Raw genomic sequence first — 18714 nt, forward strand, 5'->3', positions numbered from 1 at the left:
TGATCAGTTGCCTCCCCAACACGCCTTGACTGGAATTGAACCCGCAACTTGGGTATGTGCCCTGGCCTGGAATGGAACCTGCATCCCTTATGTGCATAGGACGATGCTCCAACCAACCGAGCTATGTAGCCAGGGCAAGAGTAACTCTTAGACTAAATCATAAAAGTATGTATAGTTTGGGGAAAAACTACAGCTGTTGGAGTCACACACCTGAGATTTAGCCTTCCTCTCCTCCTGTCCCCGAGTTTATCACTCAGGAGCTATGAAATCTTCGGCAACTTTCCTATCTGCCAGAGCCTCATCTTTCTCTTCTATGGAGTTCTGTGAAGATTATAGATTATGGAAACTGCTTATCTTATGCCACTTCATATATAGTAATTTTTTACAAATGTAGTCATTTCGTTAATCATGATGATGTTGAGCAGATGTTGCTGAATGAAAAATGCAGATACCCCAATAAAATTCATTCACATAAAGACTTCCTTGTGCTGGTACCCAATCAAAATAATGTGTGACTTTTGAACATACATTTTGTAAAAAAGGGAACAAAGACAGCTGGTAGTAAAAAAAGAAAATATTTTGGCATTTATATGAAATAATTGAATGAACATTTGACAGTTGAGCAAATCAGGCAAACCAAAAGTCATAAAATATTGGAGTAAATTAATCGAGTTGAGAAACATAGGTGACATTGTGGTACACGTTTGAAACAGGCTCAGCTGTGGGAGCATGAGTGCTGGAGAAGCGGGAGGGAATGAGGAGGAGCACAGCCAGTGGCTCAGATTGGTGATGCGTTAGGTAAGCTGTGCTTAAGGAAGGATCGGACGTTTCGTGTGTTTGAGTTCATTCGGAAACTCAGTTTTTCTGTAAGATGTATTAGAAGTGATAAGCAAACAGTTGTGTTTATCATGTATAAGCTCATCATTGATAACTTTATTTTCCATGTGTTTTCTGAATCCATCACTACAAAATCTCAGCGATGTGTAGTGAGAAGACTTCTTACATCTGCTGGGCCCTATTTTGTTGCTGTTATTGTAGACACTGACACACCTATAGCTATGCCCTCCTACCCAGGAAATCACTTAACCCTCAGATCTGAGAAATGGCCCACTGTAGCCTCTGGGTAAAATCCTCACTTTGTTTGAGCCCTAAGGTAGAAGCCAGAAGCCGTTATAACTGTCCTTGAACTCTCCTCAACCCCAAAGCTCCATTGCATACCACAGCTGAGCTCAGGAAGTCTCACCAGAAGAAAATGATTCCCGATGACAGTCATTAATTCACTTTTCACCACCTATTATATCACTGTATACCATAGGACCAGAGAAATAGTAAGATGTGGGTGGGTACAGCATATGTGTTTCTATGATGGGGATGGGCACAGTAGACATGCAAATATAAGGCTTGTGATCTTCTGTCAGGAATTTTTTTGGCCCCCTTATCTTTCTAGCATAGCACGTGCCCCAGTCATTATTATCCCATTAAATAAATGAGGAAGTTGAGTAGGGGAGGCAGGAGACCCACAATGCCAGGTTGCAAGGCTTCAGTGTTTACCCTGTGCTCTGCATGATGCACATCCATACGCAGGGTTCTTTGGAAGTTAGAGGAGACGTGATTGCACAGGTACCAAGAAAACATGATACATAAGCGAGGTGTACTTGTTCCAAATTGTTTAGAAAATCAATAACGGTCTTATATTTTAGTTCCTGGCTTTGACACATTATATTAGTTACATTAATTTCGATGTGGCGAATTAATGAAACAAAGTTGGATGGTGTGTGTGTGTGTGTGTGTGTGTGTGTGTGTGTGTGTGTGTGTGTCTATAGTTTACATACTTTACAATTTTATTTTTTACCACATTATCTGGTGGTGTAAACAATACTGAGTTTTAGATGCAGATGTGGCCTATATGTTATCTTCTACATAGGTACCATAGTGCGTGTTTGTATGTGCCCGGAGAATGTGAGACACATGGTTTTTCATTGGTACTATTTGTAACTAAGTTTCATGTTAGATGTGTCATAAGAGAGAGTGATGGATTCCACACCACACTGACAGACGTGCGACTTGACAAGCATCAGAGCAGGGAGAGGGATGATTCATCAATGTTTCCCCTTCAGATGTCTTGGTTTTGGATGGGCTTGGAGGCCAGAACACATTTGTATTAGCACAAATATGTTCTTTTCAGATTAAACTCTAGTATTTTTCTCTTACTGAAAACAGATTGTTTGTTTTATTAAAACCGAAGCACGTGCCCTGACCTGGAATCAAACCGGTGACTTCCTGGTGCATGGGACCAAGCTCAACCAACGGAGCCACACCAGCTGGGTGGGAAAAAACTCTTACCAGTAGCAAACAGAAAGACAAACATTTCAATCTTGAAATTATTTTCTAGGGGATAATTATAGATTAAAATTTCTGTAAAAAAAACAAAACAAAACAAAACAAGGTATGGGTTTAAGAATCAATCTCCTTAAAGAAAATAAGATGACAAAGAACTAGATTCATGTCCTACTCCACTTATAAAATGATTATTCTGTGTCTAAATTTTTATATTGTTTCAACAGATTTTTGAAGCATCACTGTCTTTGAGGCACTGCTCTAGAAGTGACACATACAGCAGTGTCTTAAGGGACTTAATATAATTTTAGGGAAGACAGAAAATAAATAGTGTTGGGTGTGTGGTGAGCACTAGGAAAGTAGGGTACATGGATAGGAAGTGACGGAATGCATTATTTTAAATGGGCTGGCCAAGGAAAGACTGTCTGAAGAGGTGCCTTTATTTTTTTAAATAATGTAACTATCTGTATTTCAGTTGTAACATAACCTTGTAAGAACTACTTTTTAAAAAAGTATTTTGTTGCGAGTATTAAAGCTGTCCCCCCTTTTCCCTCTTTGCTCCCTTCACCCATCTCCCTCCCCACCCCAAGCCTTCATCTGTCTGTATCTATGGAATATGCATATATGCTTATAAGTTATTTGGTTAATCTCTCCCTGCCCTCCTTCCTGCCTTCCCTCTGAGATCTGTCGGTCTGTTTCATGCTTCCATGTCTGTGGTCCTATCTTGTTGGTCAGTTTATTTTGTTCATTAGATTCCACATATAAGTGAGATCATGTGATACTTGTTTTTCTCTGACTGATTTATTTACCTAAAGCATAATAATCTCCAGGTCCATTCATGTTGTCTTAAAGGAGAAGAGATATGACTTTTTAAAAATATATATTTTTTTATTAATTTCAGAGAGGAAGAGAGAGGGAGAGAGAGATAGAAACATCAATGATGGGAGAGAATCATTGATCGGCTGCCTCCTGCACGTCCCACACTGGGGATCAAGCCCGCAACCCAGGCATGTGCCCTTGACTGGAATTGAAAGTGGCACCCTTTAGTCGGCACAGGCCGACACTCTTTCCACTGAGCAAAACAAGTCAGGGCAAGATATGACATTTTTGAGTAGAAACTAAATAAAGGGCAGATGCCAGTATGTGAATATGTGGGGGAAAGCAGTTCACCAGAGAGATTAGTAAAAGCCCTGACCTTAACTGGTTGTGATGCAGACCTATAAGGAGATCAAAGAGCAAGGAGAAAGTTGTAGAAGTAAAGTTGCAAAGGCAGCCAAGTTCCAAACAAGCTAGCAAAGGATGTGGTCCAGCAAGAGTGGAAGCAGGGTCTGTGACTACCATGGTTTGAATGGAGAAGGGTGACTTGGCCTGGGCGGGTGTGCAGAAGTTGTGAAGAGGCTATTAAAGCTGGAGTTTACAGGATATGCTGATGCTGATGGATGGAATGTTGGCTGGTGAGAACAATCAAGTATGACTCCAAAGTCTTTGAATTAACCTCAATTTATGGGCCGTTCATTTGAGAAACTAACATTTTATTGCAAAAGTAAAATTGACATTATCAGGTTTAACCTCATTAACCATTTTAATATTATAATATAATTCAAGACAGTCATCCCTAATTATCAGGGATGCTTTAGTGGCTTGTTCTGGATAGTAGATTTGTCTAACCTTTGCCTTTGGTTTTTCATAGATTTGGAATAAAATAATTGATATATAAGATGTTGAAAAATACACATATGAAATAAATTATGTAGGAATGAAGTATAAACAATAGGAAAATAATCAAGCATATGAATTTTAAAAGCAGGCTACTAGATGTAGTAAATAATTGTTAGCATTGATCCATTTTTTTAAAGTGCTAGATAGTTCTCCATGGGTTTAAATGCTGACATCACCATTAATGAGCTTTGCAATTTTAAGGAAATTAATTACCCTCTTTTTCCTCATCTGTAAATTAGATATAATAATAATGTTGCCTACTTTAGAGGATCATTGTGAAGATTTAATAGGTTTTTATAAAAGACGCTGAGCACTGCTTGGCACATAGTAAGTTCTTAATAAGTATTAATGATTTTTATTATCTATTAATACCATTGCAAATAAAAATAGATATGTAGTGATTTTAATTTTTTGAAAAAGTCAGTTTCAGAAATAAAAGACTTGACAAATCAATAAATGAATAAATCAAGATGAATAATTGAAAATGAATTTTATATAAAATTAATGAAAGACATAAAAATCAATAGATACTTTCATATGTATAAAGTTATAAATGAAATACGATTATTCTTGCCTAACAATAAGTTTTAGATTTGTAACCTGAGAGAAAAAACACACACTATCAGCAAGAAAGAAAATGTTTTCAGTTATTATTTATATCATTAAACTATTATTATTATATATTTTTAGTTTCTTTTTCCTGTTTGCAAATTGTTTTTTAGGAATCCAAAATTTAAATGTATCTTTCTGAATTTTTTAAAACTTTAAATCCTATATAATAAAAGCCTAATATGCTAAATTCCGACCATTAGTTCCACCATTCAACCAGTCGCTCTGATGTGCATTGACCACCAGGGGGCAGGTGCTCTGACCAGTCAGTTAGCTTGCTGCTGGGGTCTGGCCTGTCAGGACTGGGTGAGATGGACTGGACTTGCCCTGGAGCCCTCCTGTGGTCCCTCCCCAGCTGGCCACCCTCCCGCAGTCCTTCCCTGGCCAGCCGGCCCCGATTGGCCACAATCGGGACTGGATAAGATGGCCCCTATTGGCCCCAATTGACCCTGATTGGGGCTGGGCGAGACGGGCTGGACGTGCCCTGGAGCCCTCTGCGGCCCCTCTCATGGCCCCTCCCCAGCTCTGATCGTGCACAGGTGGGGTCCCTTGGCCTGGCCTGCGGAGATTGGGCTAAAACAGGCTCTCCTACATCCCCGAGGGATCCCGGATTGTGAGAGGGTGCAGGCCAGGCTGAAGGACCCCACCGGTGCATGAATCTGTACACTGGGCCTCTAGTTTCTTTCTTTTCTTTTTTTGAAATATATCTTATTGATTTTTTACAGAGAGGAAGGGAGAGGGATAGAGTTAGAAACATCAATGAGAGAGAAACATTGATCAGCTGCCTCCTGCACACTCCCTACTGGGGATATGCCCACAACCAAGGTACATGCCCTTGACTGGAATCGAACCCGGGACCTTTCAGTCTGCAGGCCGATGCTCTATTCACTGAGCCAAACTGGTCAGGGTGCCTCTAGTTTCTTAATAACATTTTCAAACACGTTGAAAATACTAAAATCAGTGTACATAGTAAGTAAAATATAATTGCTTATATATTTGAAAATTATTTTCCCAATAATTTGAAAAAAGTTCTTAAGATGGTCTACAATCATTTTAAAGATGTTTGTGAATATTATAGTCCTTAATAGCAATTTGATGCTGGCATGGCAATAATAAAGTTGTGAAAAATGAGGGCTAGCTTATTTTCAACCCCATAAATACTATCTCTCTTTATTCTAGCAGGATTCCAACTGGTTTGGACATAGGTATTCAACAAATATTTACAGCTTGATTAATGCTTAATTGAAAATTGCAAGTGGTAAGTGAGGTGAAATAGAAATTCTGAAAATGTTATTTGAACCACACAAATAGAGCAGAAATTAATGTTTCTTTTAAAGTTTAATTGCAATAAGTGGCCTTTATTTGACATTTTGAAGCTGACCTGACAGCATTGGGATTGTCTATGAATGTTTAACAAGTACCCATTATTTAATGTGCATTGTGATTGGCGTTTGGGAATTTCACTTGCAAAGTTACGGGTAAGTCTGTTTCTTCTCTGGTTCCCTTTATCTCTTCCTCAGATTATTGTAATACCTTTCACTATAATTTTTCCTTAGCATAAATTCCAAAGCAATAAATGTTTTCTGCAATGTGATACCAACCTACCTTCCCAAGAATAATGATATTTATGTAGTAATATCCTATATTGCTGTATGATTTACTATGTTTCCTAAGTACACACCATCTTAACTTTTGTATGTTAATTAAAAACTCACCCCTCTGCTTAACATCATATTCTGCTTGTTACTCTGCCTTTTGGGTGTGCTCAGAGTGTCTATCATTTTGAAAATAGGAAGCAGGCTTAGTAGACAATAGGAGGAACTAATCTGTACAAAGGCTGTATCCTTGATGTGTTGTTGCAATCAACATCTCTAAGTCCTTTAGTCTCAAAGTTTCCATGATGGCATAACCCAGGGCTCTTTAAGGCAGTCTGTACTGGGACCAACTCATGGCAACAATGGATACAGAAGTAATTGTTGGAGGGGGTCCCGTAGATATAGCAGAACAGATTAGAAAAGCCAGGTGGCAAAAACAAGAATCAGGAACCTGACACTGGATGCCAGGACTCTACTGACTAGGGTCAAAGTTAGGTAGGGAAGCTGCAGCCAGATTCTGTTTCAAATGCTATGGGAAGTAGGAGTGGGAACAGCAGACCACCCGATTGCAGAGTCCTCTCCATGGTGAAGCAGCTCCTGACTCAGTGTCCATACCATCTTACTAGCAGATTTCAAAGGCTGGGCTGTACTTGCAGATTAAACAGTTATTACTCCTGGCAGCTACAGACGCCCCAGTCAGCCAGGAGTTTCACCCTCCTTCCAAGTGTTTCCTTCGGTCTTCTGGGCTAGATTTAATCTGTTTATCTTCTGTATTTCTAGCTGCATGTTTCTTTGTAACTCCTTTATGGAACCTAATAGAGTTGGCTTTGTAACAGGAGTAAAATCATGTACCTTTAGACCAGGCCTCCATTCCTGCCCAATATCTGGCCCACAGTAAGCATTCAGATGTGCCTTGTGAGAGTGCTGTGAGTGTAAATATCTTTATGAACTAAGGGAAGAACAAGATTTTTTTTTTTTCGTGGCAGCCATTTTTCTGTTGTCTTACATTAACTGCTTATATGTAATGTTTTCAGCACCATTAAGTTTCCCAATTCTTAAATTTAAAAGACGTATGGGAGGTACACAAGTCTTTGATTGCTTTTTTTTACAGTAAAATTTTTGCAGATTCACACCTGAGGATTTAACATCTATTCTTAGGCCTTATTCACCCTCTGCATGCTGGGTGAACAACTTGCTGCTCATTAAACAGATTGTACATTAAAAACTATAGAGTACAAAAGCAGAAATATCATACATTTGGTGATAATTAGTGTTCATTTCCTCACTAAGTACTAGGGCATACCACACTGTTTCCATAGCAACTTGTATTCTGTTCAATTAACTCCCTAATGTGAATATATGAATAAGTTTCTATGTTTAAGATAAAGCCCCCAAACAATGCGGTGATTTAAGACTTTACAGTTACAGATATAAGCATGGTGCTTTGCCTTATATTCTACTTTACTTTTGGAAACACATTTTTAATATTTTCAGGTTCTGGTCATAAACAGAAACGTCATAAAGAGTGAATAAATTTTAATGAATTTCTAAATGGCCTACTGAACCAGATTCTCCCCACCCCCAGCTACTCCCTTGTTGTAAATTATGCAAACGCACAAGCTGCCTTAACTCTTTCAGGACACTAGGATAGCATTTGGCAAGGAGTTACTCTAGGGAACGAATCCATCATGGGGTGGGCGGGGAGGGGGGAGAAGAAAGAAGCAAATGCCATTTCATAGCAATTAAATCAGTGTTGCCTGAATTCATAAAATGGCCCTGGAAACCAGGATTGGCATTATGTTAAATTTTCTGAAAAGCTTTGATATTTTCAGCACTCAGACACTGTGGCCCACAGCATGCCATGGAGGAGACAGCAATGACTTTGGAGTCAGAGATTCATGTTTGAATTCTGGAGTCTCCACATACTAAAGCTGAGACTGGCATCACCAGATTCTCCCACTGAGAAGGTTATGAGGACGTTAATTGGCATTGAGTAGATTTTTACTCTAAACCCTCTTCCATGACATTATCAGAGGAATCAGTTTCCCTTTTTTATTTGGTAGAACCTTCTTAAAGGGTCAGTGTTGAGTATTTTTTTGACCTTAATGAGAGTAATTTTGTATAGTTTAGCTTACTGGATGGGAGAGGGATGCTGAGGCACAGAGAGGGCAGGTAAGGTGTATAATGTCGCATGGCCAGTCATGCTACACCGGGGCCTATTCCGTTCTCCTACACTGGAATGTACTATTTGGCTAAACAACCGGTGTAGTCCGCCACATTCAAGGCACCCAGGAATCATTTGTACTGTCTCCATTTCTAATTTTCAGCTGGGTAATGGGTGGGATGTGGAGGGGAACAGAGTTGTGGTCTGCCTGGCCTTCTTGCATATCTGGAGCTTCGTGAAAAGTTCGAGATTGGTAGGGAACCAAGAAAATTGTTTTATATCCTCATTCTGCTAAGAGACCTTGGGAGCATAACTATACTATTCCTCTATGTACCTAAGTTAATAATAAGTTTATACTATATATGTGTATGTGTATCACTGTCAAATGTTTGTTATTATCTCTCTTATCTTCACTGACTACTTCAAAGAAAAAAATCTAATGTATCTTTTATACAAGTGATGAAGAACTTTTAAAAAGCAATATATCAAGTTTTGGTTTTCTTTTCTTATTCTATAAAAATACACACATATATAATAGGTAAATAGGTATGCATACATGTTTTGGGATAATTATATATTGAATATACCTTAGGAAAGGCACACATACATGTTCCATAATTTAAAATCTTTTCTTGTGTTTAGTTTTGTGCTGGTAAGCATTCAGAAATGTTAGCTGTCATTGCACCTGTCTTCTCTTATCTTTCATATATCTACACAAAACTATTTTACTAGATATTTTCAATTTTGACCTGGAGGTTTATATTCAGAGAAAAATAAAAAAAAGGTTTTATCAGGATACACTCAGTTGTTAGGTGAATTTTACTGATTTATTATAATATGCTAGGCATCACACATATTGTATCACTGAATCCCTATGAGTTGTGTTCCATTGTTATCTCTATTTTTCCCCTTTTTATTGAATGTATTAGGGTGACACTGGTTAACAAAATTCTACAGGTTTCATGTAGTTATCACCATTTAGTATCTTACCTTTAAACTGAAATTGTAATCTGAAACTGTTTCACTATATTTTTTACTTAGGTAGACTAAAGGGCTCTAAGGGCTTGTCACCATTAGACTCTTAAAACATTTGTTTTCTTAATACTTATTGTTAAAGCCAATGTATACCTCATATAAAATAACATTTCTTTTTCTAAAGTTAATCTACAATTGTTGATAAGTATTGTTTTCAATGAAGAAATTAAATAATTAAAATAGTCATTCTTTAAAAATTTACAATTCTGATGAAGTCTATAAAGACAAAAATCAATAAAACCTATTTATTTTTCTTGATATCGCACTGGAAATAAAATTTAAAATATTAAAAGCACTTTCAAATATTAATTGAGTAAAAATTATTAACGGTAAAGCTAAAACAATTTACATCTCAAAAATAACTTTTTATGATAGTATTGAAGTTAGATGTAGTAATAATTGTTAGCATTGATCCATTTTTTAAAATCATACTAATTACTTTTAAAAAATATATTTTATTGATTTTTTTACAGAGAGGAAGGGAGAGGGATAGAGAGTTGGAAACATTGATGAGAGAGAAACATTGATCAGCTGCCTCCTGCACACCCCCTACTGGGCATGTGCCCTCAACCAAGGTACATACCCTTAACCGGAATCGAACCTGGGACCCTTCAGTCCGCAGGCTGATGCTCTATCCACTGAGCCAAACCGGTTAGGGCTTGATCCATTTTTTTTAAAGTGCTAGATAATTCTCCTAAACTGGAAATTCAAAATTAAAAAAATACTTAATTATACACCATTATTGCATTGGTAAAGGAGCTTGCAAGATATCTATTTCCATTTGCCATTTATTTCTTTGGGTAAGAATATGCTTAGGTAAGATAAAATATGCAATTTTATTCTATTTGAAAAATAATATTATTGGAATGCTAATTGAAATAATTTCAAATTTATATATTTATTTTGGAAGATGTGATATTTTATGATAAATCTTCCCATCCCAGAATATAAAATAAGGTTCTAATTGTTAAGATCTTGTTCAACATTACTTTTTGTTGTATAATTCTCATCTTTCTTGTTCAGTTTATTTATAATTACTGTAATAGATTTGTTGTTCATTTTAAATGGAATATGTCTTACTGCTAGATTTCTCACTTCTTTGTGTGTATTTTGATTTTGTTTCCAGTCATCTTGGCATATGTTATGAATACAGGTTGTTTGATAGGAATCACTTGAGCTTTTAGAGGACTGGAACACAGGATGCTGTTCAAGAGCTTAAACTGTGCCTGGCACGCAGCAGGTCCTCAGTACACAGTGGCTATTTTCACAACCTGAAGTTTCCCTTGCAGACCGCATGGTCCTTGGCTATAGAACGTCCTCTCCAGAGCTAATCGTATGCATTGCTATTTTGATGACTTGACCAATTGGCTGGATTTTAAATCGCCTTTATTGAATGCCTGCAGTTGTACGCTAGCTGCTTTCACAGAGATGGTTTTCAGTAACTTTGTGAAGCAGCATGAGCAATAATTTCTTTGTTGTAATGTCTATCATACCATAAAAGTTACTGTGAGGGACCCACTGCAAGGTAATCTTGACTTGAGACTGAAACTAGTGTAATTAAGATGGTTATGAAAAATGTTTAAAAAGATATTCCCTTTTCATTGCAACTTCTTTACCTTTAATCAATAACAGTTTTTGCATTCTTAAGCACACACACAAAAAAATCTGTTTTAATATGTAAAACATGAAACTAATAATGTGAAACTTTGGAGTATGATTCACTTTTTTTTATTTTGGAATTGCCTTAAAAATATTCTGTGGTCCTGGTCAGTGTGGCTCAGTTGGTTGGAGTGTCATCCTGTACTCCAGAGGTTGAGGGTTCAATCCCCTGTTGGTGCTCCTACAGGAAGGCAGCTGATCCACATTCCTCCCCTCCCCTTCCCTCCCCTTTCGGACTATCCCCTCCCCTCCCCTCCACTCCCCTTCCCTCCCCTCCCTCATTACCCTTCTTCTCCATATTCTATCATGAAAATTATGTATGCCAGATATTATTCCAAAGAATATAATTTTTTATATTGTGCCGTGATATGCCAGTCATCCTTATAAATAGTATTTCCTCATTCCTGATTTGACTGTTGTCACAGACAAATTTTAATTTAAAAGTCAAAGATTCTCAACAGACACTATTTGGTGCACCATAAAAAACAACCTTTGTTCTGTGCTTTGATGCCATTTATTATTGTATTTGTGCACGCAAGCAAAGGACATGTTTCTTGTCTATAGGGAATTCTTTAGCAATTGATTATTAATTGAAGAACATAGCATAGCTAAGTCTTATGAGAGAAATTAATGTATTGTCCCAATCAAGTGCATTAATTAGCAAAATAGAATCTTTGAGTGATTTTTATGAATTGCCAAACCTAACTTTATAGTGCAGCCTCTTCCAAGCATAATGGGAATTGTTTCTTCCTGTTTTCGTTGAAAGCAAAGGACAAAAGTTTGGGATTTCTCTTTACATATCCTACCAGCCCCAAGAAAGGATAAGTTTCTGACCTACTGCATCATTATTCTCTTTAAAGACCAGAAATCCATGAAGTGTACTTATGTCAGCTTACTACCACCTCACACCTCTTCTATTTCTCATATCTCCTTCTCTTTGTGGCCACAGCCAGTGTGGGCATCTGCTTTCTATGAGAAGTCATGGTCTTGTGTGTATTGGCTGGGCTCAGTTTTTCAAAGGAACCTACAGGCTGTATACTGCATTAGCGGCAATTCTCTCATTTACTAAGCAACTTCTCAATATTCTAAAAACATTGTTTGGAGAATAGACTAATCTAAGAGGATTTTGACACTGTTCTTTCACCTTATGAGAGTTTGATATACTAATAGTTTTGCCATAATATTTGAATAACTTAAAACCCTCCAAACAACAATAAAGCAGCAATATTTATACTGCCATCACCATCTTGATGTCTCCAATGGCAGATCATAGATATCATATGAATTTGTTTAATCTTTAACTTGTGTCTCTGTTTAACTAGAACTATTATTATTTTTAAGCTATTTTCTAATGTATTTATGAGATAATTTTTAAACAGTTGAGGAAGCATGCAGTATTTATTTGGACCCATGCTATGTCTTTTTTTTAACCTCCATCATATTCAAGTGGCATATGCAAAATTCTATTTAAAGGAATTTTGGGTAGTGCTATGCATATTCAGCACAAATGTGCAGATTGAAAAGTAATTGGTTGTGCACATAGCACTCTCATGTTTAGAACCACTGAACTACATGCAGGGATTATACCATTCAGATAAAGGTTTGGTGTGGTTAGCCAGGGGTGGGCAAACTTTTTGACTTGAGGGCCACAATGGGTTCTTAAACCGGACCGGAGGCCTGGAACAAAAGCATGGATGGAGTGTTTGTGTGAACTAATATAAATTCAAAGTAAACATCATTACATAAAAGGGTACGGTCTTTTTTTTTTCAATAGTTTTATTCATATCAAACGGGCCGGATCTGGCCCGCGGGCCATAGTTTGCCCACGGCTGGTTAGACCATCTCTGTTCGTATTTGGGATTCCAACAGATCTAGGATCTATAAACAAATTCTTATGTACCCTCACCTTATATGTATAAAGGACTGTGTGAGATTTCTTCATTCATTAATTTAGTTATTGAGCGATTTAGTTTAGGTGCCAGGCACTTTTCTAGGTGACTCAGAAATGAAGATGAAACACCCATTCTCTGCTCTAATGCCATTTATAATCTATAAGGGACACTGAAGCAGGAATGATACATGCACGCACTTATTCAATACACTTTCTTTTTCTCGATAGCACACCTTAGGACCTGCCACATTCCAGATTTACCAGTTTATTCGTGTTCTCAGCCAGAATGTAAATTCTATGATTTGTTCATTGCTGAAACTCCATTCCCAGAACAGTGGCTGGCTCATGGTGTGAAGTTGATGAGAAAGAGTAAGGGATGTACATTTTCTATTCATCTATTAGTAAGTATGAGGCTGCCAGTGCCAGGTGTGGAAAGACAGGTAGGAACCACAGGGAATAGGAAAGCCAGTGCGTGAACAGGCGTTCCGCTGAGAGGTGGTTACATGTTGTGGCAGACACAAGTCAGGTGCCTGGAGAAGCACACGGAGGAATAACAAGCTCACATCAGAGAATGGCTTCTTAAAGGAAATGATCTCCTACTGCCCACAGCAGTCATCAGCCTCAAACCCAAGATTCTGGGCTCTTACTGTTTATCTCCTCCTTACCTGTGCACACCCTACTTACAGACACAGTTGCACACACTCAGAAATGCAGCACTTGCACAGTAGCTCAGAAGCATGGAGAAAACAGACATTCAAGCATGGCTTGAAGCCTAAGAAGACTTGACAAGGAGAAACATCTAACCTGAAGACAATAGGGGACATTGGTTATGAAGATGAGTTGAGAATAACTTCCTTGGCTGAAGCAATGGCCCAGATAAATGTACTTATATAGAATCTTCCGGACCATCATCTGAATTCTTAGATCTAGATCTTAGAGGTTAGGGCTTGTTAATATTCTTATATCAGGCACCTTCCCAATTGTACAGATACATTTCTTTTTGGTTTCTTTAAGTTTTATGGTATTAAAGTGTTCCAGAGAAGTAGAAGATTACAATTGCCCAGGGCGCTATACAAAGAAATGATGAATTTAGAGAGCTGATTACAGAGATGCAACGCACAGGAAGAAGCAAGTCCTCTGTGGGGGATGAGTAATCATTTTGCAGAGAAGCCTGGAGTAAACAAAACTTAAAAAACATACTCCTAATCTATATATATAAAAACCTAATATGCAAAGTGCCCCCTGGGAGTTTGACCTGCTGGAGTTCGATCGCTCACTATGACGTGTGCTGACCACCAGGGGGTGGCATGGAATGAAGGAAGGCCCTGGTCGGCAGCTGGCAGCCGCTAGGGACCCTCCCCATGCATGAATTTTGAGTACTGGGCCTCTAGTAAAATAGGAATTTCAAAACCCTTTTGGAGAGCAATTTTGTAAAACCCAGTAATCCTGAAGTGACCCAGCACTCCACTCTTATTAGGTTGAACCATCTGAAAGTGCTGATATGTGGTGGATTTTGACCTACAAAAATAGCAGTTTCATATGGTTTTATATCTATATATAGGTATCTCTATCTATAGAGAGATATATCTTAGAGAAGTTTGTCCATGTGTGCAAGAAATACAATTGTAGTAGCAAAACATTGGAGATAATCTAAATGTCATCAAGGAGAGAATGGATACATTATGCCATAATCATACAATGAAAAGGGTTACAAAGCTAAACATTTAACCTCTTTACAGTCAAAGAAAAAAGAATTAGGGGAGTGACATTTTTTTTTTTTGGTAAAGGGAGAGTGATCCCCTACGAATTAGCTGGTCTCTAGTAAATTACATTTTATTCTGTTTCTGCATCAGCTAAAACCACAATAAGCTAAAACCATTAGTCTTCTGAAACTGCTCTGTGCCTCAACCAGCTGTCTACTTGCAGCACATTTCTCTTTGCTGAAACTGAAGAGCCTTTTTTTTATAAATCTCAGAAATTTGAGAAAGTTTGGGACATGAGATATTCTCTTCATTTTACAGTCCTTCCATATTTCCAGAAACACTTTGCATGTGATCAGAATCAAGCCACCACTGCTTGCTTGGTGCTATTTCCGATCCTATTCCATTGGACAGAAAATGAAGTGACTTACTGACCCTTCAAAGCCAGTCCTATTGTTACACTATGTCAACTCTGAGGAGTGGCACGGAGTCATACAGAGGTGCCACTCTTTCTACTGATGTTAATACTGTCTTGTGTTTTACTACTGCCCCCCAAAGAAAGCCTGCCCGTCAGGAAATGGCTTGATTTAAAAGCACAGCTCTGCCATTCCTATGGCATGTAAAAGAAAAATGTGGTCCTTTGTACCTAATTTTACAGTGTACATCTAACTTCTCCTAAAGCAGATGGGGAAATGCAATATTCCATTTCGGGCCCTGAATCCAAGGAGAAACCTGGCAGCTGTTCAGAAATAATGACACAACAAAGCGAAGAAAACAGATCCTGATTTTTCCCTGATGTGGGACCCTCTGTCACTGGCCAAGCAGAGATTCAATTCTATTTGAAACATCATGCCTATTTGGAAAGACACACAAAATAAAATCGAGTATTTCAGCTTTGTCCAGTCAAAGTAAATCCTGGTTTCAAAGGAATTTCTTTGGAGGAGAATAAAAGCTAAGAGGCTGCTGGGATGTATTCAGACGGGGTCTGATCCCGAATTACACTCTCATGCGCGATAGAGACTTGAACTTTATTATCTTCTCAGAAACACGCATGCTTGCGCGTGAGGGTGCGCACACACAGACACCCACACCCCTAATTTTACTAATTAATTGTGCTCTTGTTTGCGGACTCTAAGTCACGTATGGTGTTTTAAGTTAAAAACATCAAAGATGGTGAACATTGCAGACAAGCAACTTAATAGCAGTATTTAACTCTCACAAATTACAGTCTTAGAATATATTACTGACTGGTTATTAAATGGTAATAGTTGAATCAGGGCCAACCTGATTATTCACGTGTTTCTGCTTCTTGATTATGAGCTTGGCACTCAGTGGAAGAGATATTCGGAGCTCATTATTGTTCATCCAGTTATGGAGAGACTGTGAAGAAATATGCAACCAGAGGGTTCCTAATACATGTCATTGTAAAAGTTTTAGTGACTTTATTTTATTTGCTTTCAATAATTCTCTCATTTTTTTCTCATGCATGCAGGGTAGGCCTGATGAGGTCTGCTAAAGTTTCCTTCAACTCTGCTTTCTACTAGCATCCTGAACTTTCTACTTTTGCTTGCAAATTTGATTGGTCAGGATGTCTACCGAGGAAATATGCTTTTGCTCTCAGAGTTGATGAGAAATCCTCTGATTACACCACATACTATTTCTGAAGTCATTAATTCTTCCCGAAAGTTATAGAGTAAGCAATTTGGGAGCTAGCAAAGTAGCAGGGAGGCAGTCCAGATAGAATCAAGTGCAGATTATCTCCTGTAATTATACATTACCTCTAATATCTGGGCTTTCTAAATGCCGTTCTTTCCTCAGTTTCCTAAATAAATTTCAGGATATGGTTTGGATTAGACCTTTTGAAGCCAATGGCCCTGCTGGGAGACCACTGCCACACAGATGAACCCAGATGGAAATGAGAGATTCATTCATTCATACATCCAATCAATCAACAGACACTTATTGCGTAACTCCCATATGGGAGGCGTTCTGCTAGGCACTGAGAATAATTTTGTGGATAAACCAGAAGTTGTTACTAAACTTAGAGAGTTCAAAGTCTGATGGTATTTGTGTATTTTGATTTCTATATTGAGTATTAGTAATAAGAGATAGAGATAATTTCATGTAAATTAAATGTGACCCCTGTATAATACAGCATACGTAATTATTATTTTTTGTTCCATTGGTACTTATTACAAGTTACATTTATCTTCTTTAAGGTATAAATTAGCACATCATGTTGTTTGCATCAGATTATGCAGCTGAGTTCTCAGATTATTTTTGATTCACAAATTACAATTTAATCTCTCCCCCATTTTTTTGATGTTTCCTAAGTGCCAGGCTCTGTGCTGGCTTCTGGGGATGCAGGATGAAGCAGTTAATCACATCTCATGGATATGATAAAAAAAAAAAAAAAACTGTTCCTTAAATAACCACACAGTAATTTGATTTCCTGTTGTTAACATCTTGAAAGGAGAAGTATAAGGAATATTGAAAGGTGCACCTGGTGAACTTAACTTCTGCTAGGCTGTGGAGGAGGGGTGAATCCAGAAAGTCTTCCTTGAAGATCAACATTTAAACTGAAGCTTGAGTATTTGTTAGTTGGGGAGAACAACAGCGAATCTGATGAGAAGAATCTCCAGTTGCCACCTCTCGGCGGTCAGGAGATATTTCACTTGAGGCTGAGTTTCAAGAAGGTACAGCTGGAGCCTTGCCTTCAGGTATGCTGAATTAATCTACTGTCACCATTCGAAGAGAAAAGATTTGTTTTAAGTGCAAAAATCTGATGGAGCATTTTATCATATATTATGAACCATTGCAGTATTTCTTTATGACCTTGACAGGAGTTATTCAGTGTGTTGTGTTACCTCAATTCACAATTATATAAGTTGCAATTCACTTTTGTAAAAGGATGTTTGCTTTTGGGGGGGTAGTAAACCTGCAAATATTCTTGGAGCCTGACATAAGTTGTAGGTAAATATTAAAGTTAGTAAATTTCCCATTTATTGTATTGTTTATTAATAGGCTAATTAAGATCATAGAGATGGTCTTTATAATATCTGTTTTTAGGTCAGTGACAATATGACTAAGAATCGAAATAAAGATACTGATAATGAGAGGAACAGCTTCAAAACTTTCCAACTGTCTTTAAGTGATTTGATCTCATTGAATGAGCCCTGAGGATCAAAAACCCCATTTCTCATAAATTCATAGCAGCTGTTTTAAATCTGGATGAAATTCAACCAGACAATTCAGACTCTTATTAAAACTAGCTGGTCAGCAATTTAGACTCATCGAAATACAAATGTAGTCCACATTGCTGATACATTTTAATGAAGAATGCCTGAGATGGCACAATCCCTTCCAGTCAAATTAACTGTAAAACTTTTGTAGTTTTTAGCCCAGCTGTTTGCATAATTACCCATTGGCAAACATAGCTTCATCAGTTACTTAGAAAATTTTGACCATTAAAATCCAAGGGAATCTCCCACCTATTTATATTGACTTTAAAAATTATTGAAGTAGCCAGTTTTGCTCAGTGGATAGAGCGTCGGCCTGCAGACTGAAAAGTCCCCGGCTTGAATCTGGTCAAGGGCATATGCCTGGGTTGAGGGCTTGATCCCTAGTAGGGGGCATGCAGGAGACAGCCAATGAATGATTCTCTCTTATTGTTGATGTTTCTAGCTCTCTCTCCCTTCTTCTCTGAAATATATATATATAATATTGATTGAAGTAAAATGCCAACTGCTTTTTCTCTGTGTGCCCTAGATCCTTTCACACTAATGCTGACGGATCCATTCTTGTGCTTTCTCCACTTTATTGGTGATTCAATGCCTTACTCCCATTGAATGACCAATAAATATTTCCCCATGTCTTTTCTTCAATAGTTCTTGCTGCTTATATGAATGATGATTGGAGGGGATTCTATAACAGCCACAGGGATTTTAAAATGCCTTTAGTAAACAAAAACAACAAACAAACAAAACCCCTCTGAAGCCTGGTCCA

The 18714-nt window shown here is 37.8% G+C and overlaps 1 protein-coding gene across 1 annotated transcript in view; it reads left to right on the forward strand.

The window, feature by feature from the left end:
* Positions 1-18714, forward strand: part of NAV3 (neuron navigator 3) — an 860737-nt gene that overhangs the window by 304351 nt on the left and 537672 nt on the right. The gene's annotated exons all lie outside the window — the stretch shown is intronic.

Source organism: Myotis daubentonii, chromosome 2, assembly GCF_963259705.1.
Source record: "Myotis daubentonii chromosome 2, mMyoDau2.1, whole genome shotgun sequence".
Taxonomy (NCBI): Eukaryota; Metazoa; Chordata; class Mammalia; order Chiroptera; family Vespertilionidae; genus Myotis; species Myotis daubentonii.